General features: G+C 44.9%; 1 long non-coding RNA gene across 1 annotated transcript in view; it reads right to left on the bottom strand.

The window, feature by feature from the left end:
* Positions 1 to 1,087: 1,087 nt before the first annotated feature.
* LOC138288287 (uncharacterized) overlaps positions 1,088 to 19,310 on the bottom strand; it is a 144,542-nt gene continuing 126,319 nt past the window's right edge. The window contains exon 4 of the long non-coding RNA XR_011202366.1: positions 1,088 to 1,854. This is a non-coding gene — a long non-coding RNA (uncharacterized lncRNA). The remainder of the gene's footprint in view (positions 1,855 to 19,310) is intronic.

Raw genomic sequence — 19,310 nt, 5'->3', positions numbered from 1 at the left:
AAGAATAAAAAGAGTCATTTGGCTGGCTAAATTGCTGAATTGGACTGAAGAATGTAGACCAACAGGCTAGGTCCTCATAAAAAACAGTTTCAATTTGCATCTTTTCTGTTACAGTCATCTTTGGAGTCACTGTTTCCAAAACACAGGCTATTTTTAAAAGGAAATTAGCTTTTTAGGTTGGAATTTGATGCCACTACATTCATGTCACTTGAAACATAGTTGCTGGAAATAACTAGAGGCTAGCAATCACTCTTACTGTGCCAATTCCTCTACCTTGTGAAAATCCATGCTAACATGTTATACATTAATATAAGTAAATAGGGTTAAAGAAAGATTTGCCCCCCCCGGCCTCGCGTGTGCCTTCACTTAGAGTTCCAGAGAAAATTGCCATACCTTTGTGATGTACCTATAGGAAAGTGCTAAATATCTGAGAAGCTCCAGTTGCACAGGGCAACGTACATCACGCCATTACTACAAACTTTGCACACAGCCATGAGCTGAAAACCATTTTTTAATGCAGACGCCTCAAACCCGCAAGGTAGTCAGATCTGCCTTTGTAAGCAACAAATGTGCACAGACGCCACAGTGAATTAGGAGACAATTTATTGCAGGATCACAAGTGTCTGCGGTTATTTCCCACCACTTCAATTTACACGTCGTTTGGGCGCTCTCACTTTCCTAGGGAAGATGCCATTTTGTACCCTCCTGCACCCTCAAAGTGTGGCACAGCTGCCCTAATATAGCACTAGCCTTTAAGACAAAACGTACATATTAACGAGATGCCATTGATTTTTATGGAACAATCAGACACATGTTGGAGTGTTATCCGTGCCGTTCTTATGATGCCAGTTAGCAGTCCAAGCCAGAATCCGGTCCTGGTTATAAATCACAGCTTCCGCCCTCCGTTGAGGCTTTACCGCGCTGAATGGGGGCATTCTTCAAAAGCTTCTCCTTTCCAAGAGGAATTATATTGTTTTTTAACCTGATTACTGCCCATTATACGGCAGAGCTGCAGTTGCAGAATGTCTAATTAGGTAATTTGCAGAGGTTTTACGATATGCTGTTCTTTATCAAATGACAGCAGCCGCAGAGATTAATAAAGCTGTCAACTGACGGAAAATTCATAAGTGATTATTTCAATTTTTATTCTCGAGCGAGGCTTATTACCATATCGTCCCTTTTCATTGGGGACTGAAGTGGAGAGCTTGAGGAGGGCTACCCCTGTAAGATTAGATAGCTTAAGAACTGGTAGATAAAATGACGTCCCAGGGGTCAAGTCTGGCAGTAGCAGGATGTTTTACTTACTGATATGGCCTGTGAAGATCCTACACCGCTGTGAACTGAATTTTCGAGGGCTACTCGGAAACAAGCTAGAACTGACAACAAATGGCACAAAATAATTTTGTGGCACTTAGCATACTTTGTAAAAGAAAACGTGTATTGAGAGCCATAAACAAAATACGTTACACAATTGAGGAGTGACTGAAAAGGCAGTAACTTGAAAGCAAATGTTCCTCTGTTTGAGAAATGAAACAGGAACATAAAGTAAAAAGCTTTAACAAGGTATCAGGGGCTCTAGGATATAACACACAGACAAGGCAAGAAGTGTCGTACACTGTAGAAGTAGTTTAATGGTGTGCTCCTTTGCTCTGTTTGTTATCGCCGAGAGCAGTGCTCTTTTATTGAAGCAGTACTCAATAATCAGATACTATGTCCAAAGTAAAAACATGAGCAATGAGTTTTTGACAAAACATGACCAACCGCTACCAAAGACAAATCCATTCCACCCCAAAACGCAGAGGCACTGGAGAAAACATTGGACATCCGATGAACTTCTGGGTTCCTTCACATTATCTAAAGGAACGAGGAGAAAACAAGGGGGTTACAAGCTGATTATAAACGCAATAACAATGACACAGAAGAATGAGGTGATTGAGTGCAGCAATGTCAACATTTCATTAGAGGTAAACCAACATAAGACCTACCCAAAATAAACATCTCCTTCCACCACCACTCAAAAGATTGTCATCCTTAACCTCTTAGCTGCTGGGCCTTTTCCCCCCCAGTGCTGAGCCCTTTTTTGGCTATTTGGGGTAGATCGCGCTTAGGCCTTCATAACTTTTTGTCCACATAAGCTATACACACCAAATTTGCGTCCTTTTTTTCCAACATCCTAGGGATTCTAATGGTACCCAGAGTTTGTGGTTTCCCCTGGAGGAGAAAAAGAAAATAGACAAAATACAGTGAAAATTTCGTTTTTTCCAAAAAAATGGGAAAAAAGGGCTGCCGAAGAAGGCTTGTGGTTTTTTCCCTGAAAATGCCATCAACAAAGGGTTTCTGGTGCTGAAATCACTATCTTCCCACCTTTCAGGAACGGGCAGACTTGAATCAGAAAACCACATTTTCCAACACAAATTTGGCATTTTACTGGGACATACCCCATTTTTACTATTTTTGGTGCTTTCAACCTCCTTCCAGTTAGTGACAGGAATGGGTGTGAAACCAATGCTGGATCCCGGAAAGCTAAACATTTCTGAAAACTAGACAAAATTCTGAATTCAGCAAGGGGTCATTTGTGTAGATCCTACAAGGTTTTCCTACAGAAAATAACAGCTGAATTAAAAAAATATTGAAATTGAGCTGAAAACAACAGCCATTTTTCTTAATGTTTTACTCTGTAACTTTTTCCTGCGATGTCAGATTTCTGAAAGCAATATACCGTTTTGTCTGCTGTACCCAGAGCCAATAAATGAGCTGCACCCTGCAGTTGGTTTTCATTCTATACTGGGTATACAGCAATTCATTTGCTGAAATATGAAGAGTGAAAAAGAGGTATCAAGAAAACCTTTGCATTTCCAAAATGGGATCAAGATAAGATTTTGAGGAGCAGTGGTTATTTGCACATCTCTGAATTCCGAGGTGCCCATACTAGCATGTGAATTGCAGGGCATTTCTCAAATAGACGTCTTTTTTACACACTCTCTTATATTTGGAAGGAAAAAATGTAGAGAAAGATAAGGGGCAATAACACGTGTTTTGCTATTCTATGTTCCCCCAAGTCTCCTGATAAAAATGATACCTCACTTGTGTGGATAGGCCTAGTGCCCGCAACAGGAAATGCCCCAAAACACAACGTGGACACATCCCTTTTTTTGACAAAATACAGAGCTGTTTTTTGCAAAGTGCCTACCTGTAGATTTTGGCCTCTAGCTCAGCCGGCACATAGGGAAACCTACCAAACCTGTGCATTTTTGAAAACTAGAGACCTAGGGGAATCCAAGATGGGGTGACTCGTGGGGCTCTGACCAGGTTCTGTTACCCAGAATCCTTTGCAAACCTCAAAAAGTGGCTAAAAAAACAAGTTTTCCTCACATTTCAGTGACAGAAAGTTCTGGAATCTGAGGGGAGCCACGAATTACCTTCCACCCAGCGTTCCCCCAAGTCTCCCGATAAAAATTATACCTCACTTGTGTGGGTAGGCCTAGCGCTCGCGACAGGAAATGCCCCAAAACACAACGTGGACACATCCCATTTTTTGACAAAATACAGAGCTGTTTTTTTGCAAAGGGCCTACCTGTAGATTTTGGCCTCTAGCTCAGCCGGCACATAGGGAAACCTACCAAACCTGTGCATTTTTGAAAACTAGAGACTTAGGGGAATCCACGATGGGGTGACTCGTGGGGCTCTGACCAGATTCTGTTACCCAGAATCCTTTGCAAACCTCAAAAAGTGGCTAAAAAAACAAGTTTTCCTCACATTTCGGTGACAGAAAGTTCTGGAATCTGAAAGGAGCCACAAATTTCCTTCCACCCAGCGTTCCCCCAAGTCTCCTGATAAAAATGATACCTCACTTGTGTGGGTAGGCCTAGCGCCCGCGACAGGAAATGCCCCAAAACACAACGTGGACACATCACATTTTTTCATAGAAAACAGTGCCTACCTGTGGATTTTGGCCTCTAGCTCAGCCGGCACCTGGGGAAACCTAGCAAACCAGCACATTTTTGAAGACTAGAAACCCAGGGGAATCCAAGATGAGGTGACTTGTGGGGCTCTGACCAGGTTCTGTTACCCAGAATCCTTTGCAAACCTCAAAATGTGGCTAAAATAACACGTTTTCCTCACATTTCGGTGACAGAAAGTTCTGGAATCTGAGAGGAGCCACAAATTTCCTTCCACCCAGCGTTCCCCCAAGTCTCCCGATAAATATGATACCTCACTTGTGTGGTTAGGCCTGGTGCCCGCGACAGGAATAGATCACACAACGGTCAATGTTGGTCCTTACTTGAGGCAGCTGTTGACCCTGGGGTGATCCATTCCTGACACAGGCACTAGGTGTAGGCACTCAAGTGGGGTAGTGTTTTCATCAGGACAGGTGAGGAGTCACTGGGAGGTAGGAATGTTGTGGATCCCAGCATATTCCTGTAGTTTGTGTGACAGAAATGCGAGAAAAATTGAGTTTTTTTTCAACATTTCAGCTTTGCAGGGTATTCTGGGAAAGAAAACTTTGGGGAATCCACACAAGTCACACCTCTGTGGACTCCCCCGAATGTCTATTTTCCAGAAATGTTTGGGTTTAGTGTGTTTCTCTATATGGCCGCCGAATCCAGGACCAAAAACACAGGTGCCTGCCTTACAAAACCAGTTTGTTTTGCCATAGATAATTTTGATGTCTCCACAATATGATTTGGGTGGTGGAATTTGGGGCTGAACTAAATTGGGGAGCTCCCAAGAGAGCACTCTCTCTCTCTCTCTCTGCTTGCTGCCGCATTCACCTGCTCTCTGGGTTGGGCTAACCCACTATTACCCAGTTGCACAAACAGCTTGCGAAGGGACAGCAGGACTGTCCTCATCCCCTCCCTCATAATGTACTGGAAGAGGAGTTATCGAATGGAACTCCTCTGACTGAAAAATCACTCCCAGAGTCTGCGCCATTGTCCTATCCCTCAGATGCTGTCTCAGTATCTGATGTCTCAGTCTCTGATCCTATGTCAGAGCGGTCCTCTGTAACCCGAGTGCAGGCAGCAGTCATCCATCAAGATGCCATCTCTGCCATTGGCTAAACTGTTGCTCTAAAACACTAGCCTACGTAGACAGTCACAAAATCGATGGTGTGTGTGAGATACGTGCAACAGTAGAGGCCACCTTACCTGCGCTTCTTCCCTCAATCAGCACGTACTTTCAAGACATTCAAAAAACACCTTGTCACATACCATTCGTCACAGTCTTTAGCACCTCCTGCGCCCAGTCCAACAATCATTATTGGTGCTCCCACTCCCTCCTCCTCGGATTCCCTCATTACCACCCAGCAAAAGTGCCCTTCATCTCTCCATAGCCGCCCTCCACCCCGCACATACATTTCATTTGTATTATAGCGCAGGTAATGGCTGACTTTACTAATGTACTCAGCTATTTACATAAAATACAGATTTGCTCTTTGCAGTAGGCATATAAACCTTCCGCGCTTCTTTATGGCACTAAAACTGCCACTAGACAAGTCGGACCCTTTTCCCCCCAGGGAAACCACACACATATTGACAAAAGTGATATATATATATGACAGCCAACCACCTGAAACTCAACTCAAGCAAAACCAAAATAATCCTCTTTGGTCCACACAAAAACACCTGGGACCCCTCATGGTGGCCCACCACGCTAGGCCCTGCACCCACCCCCGCCAACCACGCACGCAACCTCAGCATCATCCTAGACTCCTCCCTCTCGATGACCCAACAAATCAACGCTCTCACCTCCTCATGCTTCAACACACTCCGTATACTGAAAAACATTCAAATGGATCCCCACAGAGACCAGAAAACTGTCACTCACGCACTCATCAGCAGCAGGCTTGATTACGGAAACGCCCTCTACGCCGGCACCACTCTTAAACTCAAGCGCAAACTACACGCATCCAGAACTCAGCAGCACGACTCATCCTCGACCTCCCCCGACACAAACACATCTCTCCACACCTCAAATCCCTCCACTGGCTCCCCATTGACAAAAGGATCACCTTCAAGATCCTCATCCTCGCACACAAATCACTCCACAACACAGGCCCTGCCTACCTCAACGAGAGCCACCTTCCACACTCCCACACGAAAGGTCCGCTCAGCTGACCTCTCTCGCGCCTCTGTCCCCCGCATCAAACACACCACCACTGGGGGTAGATCCTTCTCCTACCTTGCACCCAAAACCTGGAACGCCCTCACAACCCACCTTCGCAAGACCCAAAACCTACTTCTTTTCAGGAAGGGCCTCAAAACCTGGCTTTTCGAACAGTGAACCTCCCAGCCCCTTTCCCTCCCCCCGCCCCTCCAGCGCCTTCAGACCCTCACGGGTGAGTAGCGCGCTTTATAAATCTCTTTGATTGATATATATAGATCTACCTCTATATATATATATATCTATCTACATAGATATATCTATAGATATATCCATGTACATAGATATATCTATAGATATATCCATGTACATAGATATATCTATAGATATATCCATGTACATAGATATATCTATCTACATAGATATATATATATATATAGATCTATATATAGATCTATTTTTTTTAGTTGTTGTATGGTTTCCTTGGGGGCCAAAATGGCCCCCAGGGAAACCCTACAACATAAGCTGTGCTTCCTGCTTCGATGGGGAAAACAACTTTGTAACGTCAGCGCGCCTCACGGCGCGCTGACGTCACAAAGGGGCGGGTGGGGGGAGACACGGAAGCTTCTGTGTCTCCCGGGAAAAGTTAAAAGAATAAAATTGCACCCGAGGATTTATTAACACCCTCCCTGGTGTAGGCCACTGGTCGTGACCCGCACCAGGGAGGTAGTGCGGGCGTCAGCCAGTGGCCGTCGCCCGCATTTAAGGGGTTAATCTTACTTGTGTACCAACTGTGTCCCATAACGCCTAAGGCTGACAAAGACATGCTACCCTTAACCCCTTCGCTGCCAGGCCTTTTCCCCCTCCTGTGCCGAGCCTTTTTTTAGCTATTTGGTGCAGTTCGTGCTTAGGCCCTCATAACTTTTAGTTCACATAAGCTACCCACGCCAAATTTGCGTCCTTTTTTTCCAACATCCTAGGGATTCTAGAGGTACCCAGACTTTGTGGGTTCCCCAGAAGGAGGCCAAGAAATTAGCCAAAATACAGTGAAAATTGCGTTTTTTTCAAAAAAATGGGAAAAAGGGGCTGCAGAAGAAGGCTTGTGTTTTTTTCCCTGAAAATGGCATCAACAAAGGGTTTGCGGTGCTAAAATCACCAGCTTCCCAACTTTCAGGAACAGGCAGACTTGAATCAGAAAACCCAATTTTTCAACACAATTTTGGCATTTTACTGGGACATACCCCATTTTTTCGATTTTTTGTGCTTTCAGCCTCCTTCCAGTCAGTGACAGTAATGGGCATGAAACCAATGCTGGATCCCAGAAACTGTAACATTTCTGAAAAGTAGACAAAATTCTGAATTCAGCAAGGGGTAATTTGTGTAGATCCTACAAGGGTTTCCTACAGAAAATAAAAACTGAAAAAGAAAAATATTGAAATTGAGGTGAAAAAAACATCAATTTTTCTCTACGTTTTACTCAGTAACTTTTTCCTGCAATGTCAGATTTTCGAAAGCAATATACCGTTATGTCTGCTGGACTCCTCTGGTTGCGGGGATATATAGGGCTTGTAGGTTCATCAAGAACCCTAGGTACCCAGAGCCAATAAATGAGCTGCATCCTGCAGTGCGTTTTCATTCTATACTGGGTATTACATCAATTCATTTGCTGAAATATAAAGAGTGAAAAATAGCTATCAAGAAAACCTTTGTATTTCCAAAAAGGGCACAAGATAAGGTGTTGAGGAGCCGTGGTTATTTGCACATCTCTGAATTCCGGGGTGACCATACTAGCATGTGAATTACAGGGCATTTCTCAAATAGATGTCTTTTTTACACACTCTCTTATATTTGGAAGGAAAAAATGTAGAGAAAGACAAGGGGCAATAAAACTTGTTTTGCTAATCTATGTTCCCCAAGTCTCCCGATAAAAATGATACCTCACTTGTGTGGGTAGGCCTAACGACCGTGACAGGAAACACCCCAAAACGCAACGTGGACACATCACATTTTTTAAAAGAAAACAGAGGTGTTTTTTGCAAAGTGCCTACCTGTAGATTTTGGCCTCTAGCTCAGCCGGCACCTAGGGAAACCTATCAAACCTATGCATTTTTGAAAACTAGAGACCTAGGGAAATCCAAGATGGGGTGACTTGTGGGGCTCTGACCAGGTGCTGTTACCCAGAATCCTTTGCAAACCTCAAAATTTGGCTAAAAAAACACTTTTTCCTCACATTTCGGTGACAGAAAGTTCTGGAATCTGAGAGGAGCCACAAATTTCCTTCTACCCAGCGTTCCCCCAAGTCTCCCGATAAAAATGATACCTCACTTGTGTGGGTAGGCCTAGCGCCCGCAACAGGAAACGCCCCAAAACACAACGTGGACACATCACATTTTTTTAAAGAAAACAGAGGTGTTTTTTGCAAAGTGCCTACCTGTAGATTTTGGCCTCTAGCTCAGCCGGCACCTAGGGAAACCTACCCAACCTGTGCATTTTTTAAAACTAGAGACCTAGGGTAATCCAAGATGGGGTGACTTGTGGGGCTCTGACCAGGTTCTGTTACCCAGAATCCTTTGCAAACCTCAAAATTTGGCTAAAAAAACACATTTTCCTCACATTTCGGTGACAGAAAGTTCTGGAATCTGAGAGGAGCCACAAATTTCCTTCCACCCAGCGTTCCCACAAGTCTCCCGATAAAAATGATACCTCACTTGTGTCGGTAGGCCTAGCGCCTGTGACAGGAAACGCCCCAAAACACAACGTGGACACATCACATTTTTTGAAAAAAAACAGAGGTGTTTTTTGCAAAGTGCCTACCTGTAGATTTTGGCCTCTAGTTCAGCCGGCACCTAGGGAAACCTACCAAACCTGTGCAGTTTTGAAAACTAGAGACCTAGGGGAATCCAAGATGGGGTGACTTGTGGGGCTCTGACCAGGTTCTGTTACCCAGAATCCTTTGCAAACCTCAAAATTTGGCTAAAAAAACAAATTTTCCTCACATTTCGGTGACAGAAAGTTCTGGAATCTGAGAGGAGCCACAAATTTCCTTCCACCCATCGTTCCCCCAAGTCTCCCTTGCCTAATGGGTCGCTCCCCATCTCTAAAAAACCAAACAAACAACAAAAAAAAACACAAAAAAACAATTTGCCCTGGCGCCTAGAGGTTTCTGCCAATACCAATAGGCCGATCTGCCGCCAGGGGGGGCAGAAATGGCCTAAAATAAATTTGCCCACCACCCCCTCCCCGGGGAGCGACCCTTGCCTACAAGGTCGCTCCCCTTGCGTGACGGCGCAAAAAAAAGATCCCTGGTGCCTAGTGGTTTCTGCCCCCCTTGGGGGCAGATTGACCTACAATCGGCCAATCTGCCCCCAAGGGGGGCAGAAATGGTCTAAATACAATTTGCCCCCCAGGGGAGCAACCCTTGCCTAATGGGTCGCTCCCCATCGCTAAAAAAACAAACAAACAAACAAAAAACAAAAAAACAAAATTTGCCCTGGTGCTTAGAGGTTTCTGTCCCCCCTGGGGGCAGATCAGCCTAATACCAATAGGCCTATCTGCCCCCAGGGGGGGCAGAAATGGCCTAAAATAAATTTGTCCCCCCACCCCTGAGGAGCGACCCTTGCCTACAAGGTTGCTCCCCTTGCTTGACGGCGCAAAAAAAAGATCCCTGGTTCCTAGTGGTTTCTGCCCCCCTTGGGGGCAGATTGACCTAAAATCGGCCGATCTGCCCCCAAAGCGGGCAGAAATGGCCTAAATACAATTTGCCCCTCCAGGGGAGCGACCCTTGCCTAAGGGGTCGCTCCCCATCTGTAAAACACAACAACAACAAAAATCCCTGGTGCCTAGTGGTTTCTGCCCCCGTGGGGGCAGATCGGCCTAATAAAAATAGGCTGATCTGCCCCCAAGGGGGGCATAAATGGCCTAAATATAATTTGCCCCCTAGGGGAGTGACCCTTGCCTAAGGGGTCGCTCCCCACATCAAAAAAAAAAAACTAAACAAAAAAATAAATAAATTTATCCCTGGTGCCTAGAGGTTTCTGCCCCGATCGGCAAAAAAGGCCTTAAAAAAAAATGCCCCCCCCTGGGAACGACCCTTTCCCAAGGGGTCGCTCCCTTTTGTCTGTTTCATAAATAAAAAAGACATCCCTGGTGTCTAGTGGGTGTTTTGACAGCCAGATTGCTTTACAATCCGGCTGCCAAAATGCAGAGAGAGACTTCAAAGGGAAGGAAATACATTTCCTTCCCTTTGAAGCCTCTCTGCCTCCTCCCCGTGATCGGAAGAGAAATGCTTTGCAGAAGGAGGAGGCATTGTGATTGTCAGCGCGCGCGCACGCTTACGTCACGGGGGTGGGGGGGTCGGGGGTGGAAGGGCTTCCCCTTCCATCCCTGACTTCGGGGGGTGGGGGTGAACCTCACAGAGGGAGCGCTAGCGCTCCCTCTGGGCTGGGGGCCCAGGACGTAATGGTTACGTCCTGGGCACAGCAGCACTGTGCCGCAGGACATAACCATTACGTACTCGGCACAGAAGGGGTTAAGAAGACATGGTCACATGCTCAGTGGTGAAAAGCCTCTGCAAAGGGTGTGGAATGAGATCAGGCACCCTACATTACTCAAATGGACATGCTAGTGCTCAAGCAGATGTTTTAATAAAAATATTAATGAGTATTCATGTATTCTGAATAATGGATTTGCGTGTAAAATGTATTAACCAAGAGAAAAATAATGCACACATTTGAAAATGTGATAACGATGAGTGGCCACCAATGTTCATGAAGTATAATTATTAAAGGCTTATTAATATGAAATATGGAGCTTATGTTTTATTAATGTAATAATATATCATATTGAGGGTTATGCATTATGTATTAGCTTTATTAATTATAGGCCTTAACTTAGCGGAGGTCTTGGTCTAGATGCACAGCCTCATGTCAAGCTGTATTTCTAACCTGATTAATAAATGGCTGTTCAAAGACTTAAACTGTGATTTTCCACTGTGCTGTTCAAAATTTGTTCATAGCTAAAAATCTTTCTCATGAGAACCACTTGCTAGAAAATGCTATTCTTTCTAAATGTAACAATACGATTGTCATGTATGTAGGACTGACTTTCTCAGGAGGAGAACAATGAAGACACTGACTGGAGCATAAGCTGCAACAATATTGTTAACTGATGAGCTGGATGATGAGGACATTACAAGAGAAGCCAATCAGCAACATTTGAACTGTGTACTAGTAGAAATTACAGATTTTATATTTTAGTTTTATTGGACAAAGTGTTAACATGCATTCCCTTGACCAATAGGGACTTGGGAAGTCGTTTTAGGGAATCTAACTTAGCCAGACTGCACAGGGAGAAGACAGCCCATTCTTGCCCATTTTCCATCTTGACAAGAGACGTGCTTAAATTTACTGCTTAAAGACTTTACCTTCTCTGAACTTTGATGCTGAATCCTGATGCCTTGCTGACCAAGCTGATGTCCTGATGAGGAAGACCATCTTAGCTTGCCAATCCATTAGAGGAGAGGTATATTGTTATTGATGTGCTTCTTAAGTCTGTTTTCTTTTTCTTTCTAGGTGCCAACCGCACTATTTTGATAGAGCCATAGTTAGATGTTTTCCAAATTTGGGTATATTAAATTGTTTTGCATGAAGACCAACATGCTGATGCTAATCTGGTGTTAGATAGGATTCCTTACTAATAAAGTCTGCTAAGAGAATAACGTTTGATGTCTTTTCTTTGCTGAATTTAAATGTACGTGATATCGTTTGCACAATTGTTCCTGTTATTAATTTGCACTGTAACTTTAGAATGTGTAGTGGTTCAAGCTTTGATTAGACTGCGTTTCTTTTGTCGCTTTGGGCAGCTAGTTGTGTTTCTGTATGTTCATCATTTGATTTTTAGATTATCTAACATGACATTAGCATTGTTAATATAGGGAAATAAATATTCTAACTTTCACTAAAAGTTGTGGTTATTCATGACTGAAAGGTCATGGCGTGTGTGACAATTACTGACTCCAATTGATTATTGCTGTTACTGATTGATTATTGATTATTGGTCTGCCTGTACTGGATCTCGGTGGGAACATCTTAAATGGAAGTCAAAAGGTTCATCAACCTCTTCACGTCCCCTTGTAAGTTTACTTATTAAGGTCAGACGCGCTAACAGACGTGGTAGCAGAGACAGATTGTTTGTCTCCGTAAGAGCCCACCATGGATGCCCAGAGAGAGGTAGCAGAATATTTGGTCTTAGAGATTCTGAACAAGAAATAACAGGTGTTCCCAGAAATGACAGGGGTACATTTTCCCTAAGACCTAAAATGACTTCCCAGAATCTTGGAACCTGCCAATGGTTGTTTGAGGATGTTCTTGGCATTCTAGTGATAGAGTGAATACAGTAGGTTTTGAACTTGCACGGCTTATGCAAATTGCAGGTGAATTGTGATATTTGTGAGGGTTTAGGGAGTTTGCGTACTCCAAATGAAGTTGTAGAAGGCGTGTGCGTACTCAGCAGTGTGAGAGTAGGGAAGTCGTCAAACTTCACATGCATGTGGCACTTCGTGCTAATATATTGTCCACATGATTGTTGATGTACGGACCCTGCGTGGTCTAAGACTCCGGAGTATATTGAAAAGTGTATGAGACACTTGGTATTATGTTGTAATGTGTCTGGTTTAATAGGTCGATCGGGTGTGGTCGACAAGTCATAGTGTGAGCCAAAGTGAGTGAAAGAGAATTTCAACTGAGATCTGGCAAGTCCTATGTGCACCAGGGCAGACCCACTGATAAGTTGAGAGTAAAATTTGAGGGTCAAATTTTGCTTGCAAATCAGGGGGAATGAGAAATAAGGAGTAGCTGTTAGAGCGAAACCACGTCAGTGATAAATCTGTAAAGTTTTTGAAGCGATTGTGTTACCTTTCCTGTAGTAAACCAGCAGATTTGGTTTTTGATTTTGGGTTTAGTGCTCTCAAATCTTGCGTTAGTTTTGTGTGAATCAAGGGTTTAGTAGGACAAGCCGCAAGACTTTGTCAGCTGCAGTACGTCTGAATGTGATGTCATTGGAGCCGTGCTGGGATAGGTCAGTTAGTGAGAAGGGTCAAGCAAGGATTGGCAGCCCTCCGTGAGAGGCAATTGGTTGAGAAAGTGGGTGAAGAGAATTCTGGGATTAAAAGTCACTTCCTGATTTGATTTTGAATAACAAAAAGGTCGAAAAGATGACATTTTTCAAGGCTTTAACCCCTTTGCTGCCAGGCCTTTTCCCCCTCAGGTGCCAGGCCTTTTTTTGGCTATTTTGGGAAGGGCGCGCTTAGGCCCTCATAACTTTTTGTCCACATAAGCTACCACGCCAAATTTGCATCCTTTTTTTCCAACATCCTAGGGATTCTAGAGATACCCAGACTTTGTGGGTTCCCCTGAGGGAGACCAAGAAATCAGCCAAAATACAGTGAAAATGTTGTCTTTTAAAAACAAAAATGGAAAAAAGGGCTGCAGAAGGTTTGTGGTTTTTTTCCTGAAATTGGCATCAACAAAGGGTTTACAGTGCTAAATTCACCAGCTTCCCAACTTTCAGGAACAGGCAGACTTGAATCAGAAAACCCAATTTTTCAACACAATTTTGGCATTTTACTGGGACAAACCCCATTTTTACGATTTTTTGTGCTTTCAGCCTCCTTCCAGTCAGTGACAGAAATGGGTGTGAAACCAATGCTGGATCCCAGAAACCTAAACATTTTCAAAAAGTAGACAAAATTCTGAATTCAGCAATGGGTAATTTGTGTAGATCCTACAAGGGTTTCCTACAGAAAATAACAACTGAAATACAGAAATATTGAAAATGAGGTAAAAAAAAAAGGCATTTTTCTCTACGTTTTACTATGTAACTTTTTCCTGCAATGTCAGATTTTTTAAAGCAATATACTGTTACGTCTGATATATATAGGGCTTGTAGGTTCATCAAGAACCCTATGTACCCAGAGCCAATAAATGAGCTGCACCTTGCAGTGAGTTTTCATTCTATACCGGGTATACAGCAATTCATTTGCTGAAATATAAAGAGTCAAAAATATGTATCAAGAAAACCTTTATATTTCCAAAACGGGAACAAGATAAGGTGTTGAGGAGCAGTGGTTATCTGCACATCTCTGAATTCTGGGGTGCCCATACTAGCATGTGAATTACAGGGCATTTCTCAAATAGACGTCTTTTTTACACACTGTCTTATATTTGGAAGGAAAAAATTTAGAGAAATACAAGGGGCAATAATACTTGTTTTGCTATTCTATGTTCCCCCAAGTCTCCCGATAGAAATGGTACCTCACTTGTGTGGGTAGGCCTAGTGCCCGCGACAGGAAATGCTGCAAAACACAAAGTGGACACATCACATTTTCTCAAAGAAAACAGAGGTGCTTTTTGCAAAGTGCCTATCTGTGGATTTTGGCCTCTAGCTGAGCCGCCACCTAGGGAAACCTACCAAACCTGTGCATTTTTGAAAACTAGAGACCTAGGGGAATCCAAGACGGGGTGACTTGTGGGGCTCTCACCAGGTTCTGCTACCCAGAATCATTTGCAAACCTCAAAATGTGGCTAAAAAATCACTTTTTCGTCACATTTCGGTGACAGAAAGTTCTGGAATCTGAGAGGAGCCACAAAATTCCTCCTACCCAGCGTTCCCCCAAGTCTTCCGATAAAAATGGTATCTCCCTTGTGTAGGTAGGCCTAGTGCCCGTGACAGGAAATGCTCCAAAACATAAAGTGGACACATCACATTTTCTCAAAGAAAACAGAGGTGTTTTTTGCAAAGTGCCTACCTGTGGATTTTGGCCTCTAGCTCAGCCGCCACCTAGGGAAACCTACCACACCTGTGCATTTTTTAAAACTAGAGACCTTTGCAAATCCAAGACGGGGTGACTTGTGAGGCTCTCACCAGGTTCTGTTACCCAGAATCCTTTGCAAACCTCAAAATGTGGCTAAAAAAACACTTTTGCCTCACATTTCGGTGGCAGAAAGTTCTGGAATCTGAGAGGAGCCACACATTTCCTTCCACCCAGTGTTCCACATGGTCTCCCGATAAAAATGGTACCTCACTTGTGGTGGTAGGCCTAGCGCCCGCAACAGGAAAAGCCCCAAAACACAACGTGGACACATCACATTCACCAAGAAAACGGAGGTGTTTTTTGCAAAGTGCCTACCTGTGGATTTTGGCCTCTAGTTCAGCCGCCACCTAGGAAACCTACCAAACCTGTGCATTTTTTTAAACTAGAGACCTAGGAGAATCCAAGACGGGGTGACCCGTGGGGCTCTCACCAGGTTCTGTTACCCAGAATCCTTTGCGAACCTCAAAATGTGGCTAAAAAAACACTTTTTCCTCACATTTCGGTGACAGAAAGTTCTGGAATCTGAGAGGAGCCACACATTTCCTTCCACCCAGCATTCCCCCAAGTCTCCCGATAAAAATGGTACGTTACTTGTGTTGGTAGGCCTAGTGCCCGCGACAGGAAATGCCCCAAAACACAAAGTGGACACATCATATTTTCTCAAAGAAAACAGAGGTGTTTTTTGCAAAGTGCCTACCTGTGGATTTTGGACTCTAGCGCAGCCACCACCTAGGGAAACCTACCAAACCTGTGCATTTTTAAAACTAGATACCTAGGGGAATCCAAGATGGGGTGACTTGTCGGGCTCTCACCCAGAATCCTTTGCAAACCTCACATTCCTCACATTTCGGTGACAGAAAGTTCTGGAATCTGAAAGGAGCCACAAATTTCCTTCTACCCAGCGTTCCCCGAAGTCTCCCAATAAAAATGGTACCTCACTTCTGTGGGTGAGCCAAGTATTTGTGACAGGGAAGAGCCAAAAACACGTCGAAATTGAGGGGGAACTAAAGTGGGTTTGAAAAAAAACATTTTTAGGCTGACAAGAGCAGCAGAAATTTTTGTATAGATGAGACAATGCTGGGTGGTAGGAATTTTGTGGATTCCTGCAGATTCCGGAAGGTTCTATCACAATAATGTGGGAAAAACGTGTGCTTTCCAGCAAAGTTGCAGGTTTGCAGGGCATTTTGGGTAAGGAAATGGTGCGGGGTGCATGTGAAGCACACCACCCTGGAATCAACTAGATGTTTAGTTTTCAGATGTGTCTAGGTCTTGTGGATTTTTCTACATGGCAGCTTCCCAAAGTAAAAAAAAAGTGCAGCCTTCACCATTCCAAGTGAGACGATTTTGAGAGTTACCAAGCTCTCATGGCCAAAATGTAAAACAAAAACCAAAAATAATCAAATGTCCTCTTGCTTGCCATGGGATAAGATTTTTTAGTGTGCGGGGGAGAGCTGAATGACTGTTAGCCACCACCCCACTATTTTCTTTTATTGTTTTTATTCCCTGGCATCTAGTAGGCTTTCTGACCCCCAGGGGTGTGAATCGGGGGTAATTGCCCAATCTGCCCACTGGTGGGCAGAACAACTTTAGCCCCATTTATTTGGGGTGGGGGTATGGCCATACCCCCAACCTCTTATTTTGAAGAAAAAAAATCTTCCCTGGTCTCTGGTGGGCTTTCTGCCCCACTAGGGGGCAGATGGGCCTTCCAAAAATAGGCCAATCTGACCCCCCAAGGCCAACAGTTATGGCCAACAGTAATGTGCCCCCATGGGGCGCGACCCTTGCCCAAGGGGCTACCCCCTAAAGCAAAACACACACATACACACACACCAATCCATGGTGTCTAGAGGTTTTTGCCCCCGGGGTCAGATCGGCCTAATAATTTTAGTCCGATCTGCCCCCGGGGGGGCAGAAATGGCCTAAGAATTATTTGCCCCCCTGGGAAGCGGCCCTTGCCCAAGGGGCCTCTCTCCTTATGTGCAAGTACAAAAAAATAATAATAATCCTTGGTATCTAGTGGTTTCTGCCCCGCCTTGGGGCAGATCGCAAGGCCGATCTGCCCCCGGGTGGGCAGAAATGGCCTAATAATAATTTCACCCCCCCCGGGAGCGACCCTTGCCCAAGGGGTCGCTCCCCAAACATAAAAAAAAAAACTATAAAATAAAATGATCCCTGGTGTCTAGTGGATTTCTGTCCCCCCTGGGGGGAGATGAGCTGCCCCCAGGGGGGGCATGGCCTAAAGGTAATTTGCCCCCCTGGGGAGTGGTCTTTGCCCAAGAGGCCACTCCCCTTATGCGCAAGTACAAAAAAAAAAATCCCTGGTGTCCAGTTGTTTCTGCCCTCCCGGGGGCAGATCGCAAGGCCAAAAATGGCCCAATAATAACTTGCCCCCCGGGAGTGACCCTTGCCCAAGGGGTTGCTCCCCAAACATTAAAAAAAAAAAATGATCCCTGGTGTCTAGTGGAATTCTGCCCCCCCGGGGGCTGATCGGCCTAATAATATTAGGCCGATCTGCAATGGCCTAAAAGACATTTGGCCCCCTGGGTAGTGGCCCTTACCCAAGGGGCCACTCCCCTTATGCGCAAGTACAAAAAAAAAAAACTTGTGTCTAGTGGTTTCTACCCCCCCTAGGGGCAGATCGCAAGGCCGATCTGCCCCCAGGGGGGACAGAAATGGCCAAGTAATAATTTGCCCTCCCAGGAGCGACCCTTGCCCAAGGGGTCGCTCCCGAAACATAAAAAAAAAAAAAAAAAAAAAAAAAACTTTTCCTGGTGTCTAGTGGATTTCTGCCCCGCCTCGGGGCAGATTGGCCTAATAATATTAGGCTGATCTGCCCCCAGGGGGTGCAGAAATAGCCAAGAAATAAATTGCCCCCCGAGGAGCGGGCCTTGCCCAGGGGCCGCTCCCCTTATTGGAAATAACAACAACAAAAATCCCTGGTGTCTAGTGGGCATTTTTGCTGCCCGATCCTCAGAGAGACATGAAAGGAGAGGAAAGGCCTTTCCTATCCTTTCATGCCTCTCCGCCCCCTCCACGGGATTGGAGGAAAAATGCTTTTGCATTTCTCCTTTGCCAGCGCCGGGGGGAAGGCCTCTGATGAGGTCAGCGAGCGAAATCGCACTGACGTCATCAGGCGCCACGGGGGGTACCGGGGGGGCGGCGGTGGAAGGGGAAGCGATTCCCCTTCCATCTCTGCCCGGGGGGGGGTGCTCGGCCATCGGTGGAGCGCTAGCGCTCCCCCCAGGGGCCCATAGCCGCATGAGGTGGTCTCATCCTAGACCACCTCGTCCACGGCACAGAAGGGGTTAAAGAGTGCTTTAAGGGGAGATATGTACATTACAGCGAGTATAGGCGAGGCTACACTGCCAGAAGGTACACCAGCTTACATTGTAATGGAAGAGAAACGTGTCGCGCCATGTCTTTGGTTAAAGCAATGGTGCAAGGTAACAGAGAAAGATGGGAACTTAGCACTTTCTACAAATGGGACATTCAACTTGAGGGTTTTAGAGCATTTGAGGATGGTGCTATATGAATCGAAACCCCTTCTGAGACCAGCACAGTTTGAGGCATTAGCGATTTGGGAGCTAGTAGCCAGACAGCAACAGCTATAGAAATTTGAGAGGAGAATGAGAAAGGCAGAAAAGACATTAACAGAGGCTAGGTGGGACAGTGCTCAGAGAGTTTGGAGAACCGAGACTTTGCACGGAATTAAGTTGTTTCCAGCGATTCAGCAGGACAATGAGAAGGAAGGACGGAAAGCTACTAGAAAGACAAACAGAAGCCCTTCTGAGAGTAGGGAGGCTAGAAAGTCTTCAGCGGTGGAAGAAGAATCAGATGATGATGAATTTATTTTACAGTTATTGAGAAATCGTCCACCACCATATGCAGCACATGAGAGTGGTCCTAGCACCAGTAGTGATCCCTCTGTTCCGACACATGTTAATGGGACAGTGAGTACAGTGCAGGTTAATACTAGCCTGGCAAAGAGTACAATGCAGGGTGGTCTTAATGCATCTACTACTCCAGTGGTACAAAATAAGGTGCAACCACCACAGGCCCAGAGAATTTACCCTGATGTACCCTTTATGGAAACTGCCACAAACTTAATATGTGCCTACCGAACAGGTTTTCCAGAGACTGATGTTGGTTCAGACAGAATCAACTCTTTACTGCCCGAAGTGCAGCCACAAGTCATACCGAGATGCACTCCGATAACAGTCACACAGTTAAATATGTCTTCAGTGATGAATCAGAATATGGAAGTTTCTCTCCCACAGAACCTAGTTACCAGACCAAACCTAGATGCTATATCTCTACCTATTACTGTTGGACCATCCGT

The sequence above is a fragment of the Pleurodeles waltl genome, chromosome 4_1 (assembly GCF_031143425.1).
Source record: "Pleurodeles waltl isolate 20211129_DDA chromosome 4_1, aPleWal1.hap1.20221129, whole genome shotgun sequence".
In the NCBI taxonomy this organism is placed as follows: domain Eukaryota; kingdom Metazoa; phylum Chordata; class Amphibia; order Caudata; family Salamandridae; genus Pleurodeles; species Pleurodeles waltl.
Note: the sequence above shows the minus strand (reverse complement) of the source record. Positions and strands in the feature narration are given on the sequence as shown.